The 6,501-nt window shown below is 33.4% G+C and overlaps 1 long non-coding RNA gene across 3 annotated transcripts; it reads right to left on the reverse strand.

The window, feature by feature from the left end:
- Nucleotides 1-285: 285 nt before the first annotated feature.
- Nucleotides 286-1,293, reverse strand: LOC143594844 (uncharacterized). 3 transcript variants are annotated; one of them, XR_013146417.1, is made up of 3 exons: nucleotides 1,190-1,293; nucleotides 562-1,107; nucleotides 286-478 (listed from the first exon to the last, which is right to left on the reverse strand). It is a non-coding gene; the product is annotated as an uncharacterized LOC143594844 (long non-coding RNA). The 3 variants fall into 3 exon arrangements; XR_013146419.1 differs by lacking the exon at nucleotides 1,190-1,293 and having other exon boundaries at nucleotides 562-675; nucleotides 759-1,082; XR_013146416.1 differs by lacking the exon at nucleotides 1,190-1,293 and having other exon boundaries at nucleotides 562-1,115.
- Nucleotides 1,294-6,501: the final 5,208 nt, after the last annotated feature.

The following is a 6,501-nucleotide window of genomic DNA, read 5'->3' on the forward strand; positions in this document are numbered from 1 at the left end:
ACTCCCGGCATTCTTCTCACCATTTTAGTGACCAATCTTTGTCTTTGACTTTCATATGCAGTAAGTCAAAAATTATAATTCATCTTCTATAAATATAAATTTTTAAACACTAGCAGCTATTCCACTTTTAACTTTTTTTTTCTTCCAAATTTTAACATATTACCTAGCCACAATCGATGATAACCCCTAGCTATACATCATATATCAACATCAACAAAGGCGTTTATTTCAAACTCACTTGGACATAGTTGGTGCAACTGCTTTCTGTCCAAGCTCTTGTGCAAGTTTCATATATCCAATAGTGTGCAAGATATTGGTCTCCAAAACCAATCAAGAATGTGGTTAAAACTTGTCATAGAGGGTGCACACCAGGTAAAAAAACAAAACGAACCCAATAGTTCTATAAAACAAACCCACGAGCAGGATTACAGCTAGACTGTAGATTCTCTTGGATCACAGAATGTGGTGCATCAAGAAACTGCAAATATCAAAGAATATTTTCATATGTGTCAAAATTTTTATTTATTTTTATCCACAAAGTAAATATACAAGTCAACTCACCATACCTTTGACTTTACAGCACCGGACGAGGTCTCTGTGCAGGCTATCTGTGTCGCAGCGTGCAGAGAAGTTTACAATTGCCCATTGCTTGACCTGTTTCGGCTCAACAAGTGTCTGCATTCAATATATGAACCTCTTATTAACGAAACTTGAGCTTTTTAATAATTTAAAAACTACAAGTTTTAAGATATACTTACTTTGTTGTTGAAGTTCCGTCAACCATCACGAGGAAACCAAACTTGAGTTTTGGCGGTTCCGGTACTCAGCCCTCGAGTTGGATAAACGAATTGCTGATTGTGATGCCGGTTGAGTTGATCAAAGAATCAGCAGCACAGTTGGTTCTCTTCATCTCCTAAAACAACAAAATATGCGGCTTACATTATGCGAACTGTAAACATATTATTAATTAAACAAGTTTAGCTAGCTTACATGCATTAACGAGTTCATCCTGTCTTGCGCCTTCTGTCTTGATTGCTCAACAAGTTTCGCTCTTTGCAGATTTGATAACGACTTTGTGTAGCGCTGAAGAGAGATCAGTTCACAGAGCTACATATAACCAATGCAGAAACATCAACAATTAAAGTTAAAAATAAAGTTAATATTAACACAGATTGCTACTACTTGTTACCTCGAGGGGAATGAAAATAGGGCGTTTTGGTTTCCCAACATCTAGACAGCGATAATTGTGAGATACTGTCAGCTGATGAATACGGTACTTGGCATAGTAGCCAGAGATCGTGATCTCTATGGGTTCACCAGGACATTAATTTTGTTCATTTCAGATGCGGTTCTTAAACTCGTTAGGTAATCTCCGGCTGAAAGAGATGGGAGTCGGAGCAGCATCACAAAATGCAAATCTTTTTTCACTGAAACGGTTTCCATTTTATTAATTAATCAGTAGAAAGTAAAGCCAAAAATTTTAATATATATAGGTTATAGCCCAAGAGGATAACCTAAATTTTAATGTATATAAATTATAAAATTTGCAGTTTATTAACTATGCATTATGTGTATGTTAAAAATATTAAGATGTCAATTATTTGATTTTTATTTAAAAGTTTCATTTTTTATAGTATAGAATTTCATTTTACCATTTACCTATTTGAACATCTTCATCGTCATAAAAAAAAAACATATATACACTTGTCCTATTTTATAATAGGACTAAAGGGCATATTAGTCATTAACAAAGAATGAGGCATACGTTCACCAGTAGGCGATACATGCCATGTTTCTCCTTGGCGGGATCCAATACCCGAAAAAAAAATTTCTTCCCATTTATCTCCCAACTTAGCCCCGAATTCCGTTTCAGCCATTTGTCAGTCCTGCAAAGAAAGAAATAAAAATTAAAATAAAACACAAACATTAAAGTCCAAAAAAAACAACATTTGGAGACCTTGTAGGTCATCGATCGTTAGTTTTTGCTTGCCACTTTCCTGTTGCTTGATAATATGAAACTTATATATATTATTATTCACGAAAATGTGTAGGTTTTGTATCATATTGAGGCTTTGAAGGCTATAGGAGTTACTATAGTGGTTCTTGCTATGAACTCTCAGCTAGTGGTAAAGTTTCAACCTTTTCGTTTGTTTCACATAATATGATTCATACAAATTTTAATATTATCTTGTTTTTTAGGTGATTCATACAAATTTTAATATTTATGTCACTTAAGTTCTATAAAATGAACAATTATGAAATATTTCATCACAATGGAACACCTAATAAGAGTGGAGTAACTTTTCCACTTTTAAGAAGCAAAAATCTTTCAGTAACTTTAATGAAACATATGAAAAACTTGGTTACTACTGGAAAAAGTTTTCGTTTTTAAGCTGGCCATTTTCAACCCAAACCCATTACCCAACTTGTGTCCATTTTTTTACCACATCAAATGACGTGTTTTAATGATTAAGATAAAAAAAGAAAACAACTTACTCGTAATAAGTTTCCTCGTCTACTACAATATCCCAATTTTCACCGGCTGTGCTTTTTCCATACTTGTGCACCTTCCTGCTAAAAACCAAGATGTACACGTATCAGATTTTAATTCTAAATAACATTACAAATAAAATAGAACCTATTATTATTTTATAATTATATTAATATTATACCCGTTTGCAAAGTGTTCTTCAGCCCATGTCCTTGACCAACCTGATGCATAAATCAAACATCTTTTTTAGTAATAATGATAAGTGTTTTTTCTAAATGAAATGAAAGTACAAAAGTATGGTCTTTTAGTTTGGGTTATTCATGTACCCGATTTTGGGGTTAAACCATCGACGGAAATGTTCTTTATTCAGATTATCGGCCGGCCATAGTACCCGATTAGCGGTACCTGCTTCTGCCCCTACACCTCCAAAGAGTTGATTCAAAATCTATCTATTGGTCACTTACATTTATAACTTTTAAGATTTTTACTAACTATTTTTATTTTAAATAAAAGGGTAAATCAACAGATTGCAAAATATTATATGTATATTTGATTACTTTCTTTTCAAATTCGTCGATTTTAGGAGGAATGCTAGAAGGGAAGACATATCTTACTCTCTTATTTTCACATTTTTTTAGATTTGTTTTCATTTTCGTTCACGTACTTGTCTCTTTAAATGTCCAAGTTCTACCAATGAACAATATAATAGAATTTCAATAAAAAAAAAGCCCTAATTAAGAACTTAAATCACACACAAAAGCAGACAATAGAAGAAATCGATTAAATAAAAACATCCAACAGTTACAAAAACCCTACCTGTATAATTAGAGGAGGCTAGGGTTATGGGCTGAATTTGAAGACGACTTCACGGGTAGCGAGGCAGATTCTTCAATTTCAATTCGTTCAGTTAAGGAGGGGTTGTACCAGTTGAATATTGTTAATAGCAATGAATGAAGTCGCCGGAATCAACTGATGTCGCCGGAAACCCAGGTATTGCAATCGACGGTGTGAAGCCCTCATAAATACAAAAGCGTCTTACGACGGAGAGTATGTTGTGGTTTAAATTGGGGGAATTGGGGTTACATATGGTGGAAGGACGCCGGAGATGTGTCGGAGAGCAACTGGAAAGACGCCGGAGATTGAAAGTATTTAATATAGCGGGGTCTCCTTAAATATTAACAGCGAACCGAAAACCAGCAAATTAAAATTTTGTCCATCCAAAATCTTTTATATGTAATATAGATAACTTATATTATTTAGTGATTCACCATTTTCTAGACATGCCGGCTATAAATTTTTTCTCATATAAGTCCAAATAGAAGATATATGTAATAGGTTATTCGTTCGATAGAATAATGGATAAAAAAAGGGAGTTTCTGACACATAAATGCTTTATATGAAATCCTGTCTTGATTACGTCGGTTATCCTCAGTCCATAACCGAGGCCCGACCCGAACCCGAATTGTGTGTAATATAAGGACCGAAGATCAACTTGTGTCTATGATATCGGTTCCGTTTCGGCTAATTTTCGGTCCGGCTCTCGGGTAATTTCGGGTAGACCCGATTTCTACACACCCCTGAACATATGTGCAGTACTAGTGCATTGCATATGTATTAGTGCTATGTTCGATATAAATACTAAATGTGTGTTTTAACTTATCACCAAATGACGATGAAGATCAGACGCCAAAGAAGTTATAAAGAAAATAGAAAACACGGTGTTTGAAGATAAAAAAAACGGAGTTAATAAAACTAAAGGATGGAAAAATAGCATAAGGCCTGTAATGATTCTTGTTTGTCTCCGTGTTGATTGTTTGCTGGTGCTTGTTTATACTTAAATCATACCATATTTGCAGCTTATTTGTTTGTATTATATATGTGTAAAGTATATCTTATTTACATTTTAGAAATTGTAAATTTGTAACTGTTTTTTGATGATTGTTTATAATCAAATTATAACCTCAATTCAAGCTTAATTATTTGTATTGCATATGTGTAGCGTATAGTTTATTGACACTTAAAAATTGTATCTTTGTACTTTATAATAGTTAGTTCATGTCATATAGGTTTCTCAACTGATATAATATTGGAACCATTACCAACACATGATATTCAAAACTAAAAATATTCAAAATACAATAACAACCAAAACATTCATAATGCAATGTATTCAAAACTAAACAATATAGTCCTCATATATAATCAACCACGTCTATTTCTTGCTCATTGCACTAGGTTAATATGCGTTACTAACATTGTATGTATAAAACACACCAATTTTTGGTAGCATTGCATCTACAGTCTTCTGCTTTGTTTGCACACGAGGTTAATTTACATGTTGACCTTGAAATGAATTAAATGCTGATGAACAACTGATCTTTTAGGGTCTAACAAGGATATGCACACAGTTAATGAGTGAACAAGTTCTGATTTTAAACGTGAATCTTCGAATCCATGACCAGATGTCCTTGCAACATAACTGAAAAAAGGATGAAGAAATACACACAAAATGAAACAATATCTCAATCAAAATCAACTAACGACGTGAAATTAAACTAGTGATTAACCAGTTAATCCAGCATATGATGTCACACAAGCCTTGAGATAGAAAGCTTAAAGGCAAGTGTATCACACAATCCTTGAGCTAGAAAGCTTAGAGGTAAGTGCAAATGGATCATTTCGAGTTATAGAACATAAGGTGTTGGCTGCATTAACATGTACCTCGGGAAAGTTATGAAAATATGAAGAAAACAATAGAGAAAGCATTTGACATAGATGACATTACATTGTTTCTAGAAAATATGAAAAAAATACCCTCTAATCACATATCTACATTTGTTGCATTTTGTCCATGTTTTTTCTTGATAACAACCTGCAAACAAATGAAAAGTATTACGAATCACACACCAATAATCAGGATTTAAAATTTATTAGTTGGTAAACTTTATGCATGTTTCATATACTTACATAAACATCAAAGTAAATACACAATATTATGTTTAACCAAGTCACACCACACACCTTTGATATTCATCAGGTTTTGCTATTATGAACAAAAACGAGTTATTTCCTAGTATATTGACAATGTAAAGTAACTTCCATACAATTAAATTTAGATTAAGGACAGAGCAACATACTGTTGTAGCTTAAAGTACCATTTTCATAACTTTGTGCATAACAGCACCAACCCCTGTCCTGCCACTTACTGCAAAACTAAACATGGTAAAAAGGCCACTTATAAATTCATAGGCATCATCAAATATGGCATATCTACAATAATAATTAAAATAAATATGTACTAACAAACCACAAGTTTATCTATAAAGGCAGAAGGTAGCAGCAAAAAGCATATGAAGTCAAATGTAAATCATCCAAAAACATTAGAGGAAAAACTAAAAACAATGTAACCAAATATCTATAACAAAGTGAATTCTTTACCCTTCATCCAACTAAGTGGAAAGCATCTGATTCCTTGGCATCACACATATGTATAAAAATTGTTGCTTTAATAAAATATGTGCTAATTTCATGTACTGTTTTGTATTGCATATATGCAGTACGTAAAACGTTGTATTACATATATGTATTACTTGTGTAATAAGATGTCAATTTGTTGTTCAACACATGCATATTGTTCTGAAGCGTTATAGCATAATGACGCACATTTATTATACAACGACAAACTACAAACATTATTAAACATAAAAACGAAAATAAAAAACACTGTTCGTCGTTTTCATCCCACTCTCTACGCTCATTAAGCTAGGTTACCGGGGCTGGATTTGTAGAACCGGACGACTCCATCGCTTCCGCTTTTTTGGCGTTAAAACGTTTTTTTCCCGACAATACTTATTGGTATGCTTTCGAAGAGTGGAGTTCGATCCCACTTTCAGAAACTTGACATGGTACTTGCACCGCGCCATCTCCTGTGAATAGGTCATAACACACAAGTCATAATGCGTCCAAACTTTCGGGCATCTTGGCGTTTCAATTACCAATACATCATCATC

This window comes from Bidens hawaiensis, unplaced genomic scaffold (assembly GCF_021521415.1).
Source record: "Bidens hawaiensis isolate Kalapana, Puna unplaced genomic scaffold, B.hawaiensis_p1.1 tig00001717_1, whole genome shotgun sequence".
Lineage (NCBI taxonomy): Eukaryota > Viridiplantae > Streptophyta > Magnoliopsida > Asterales > Asteraceae > Bidens > Bidens hawaiensis.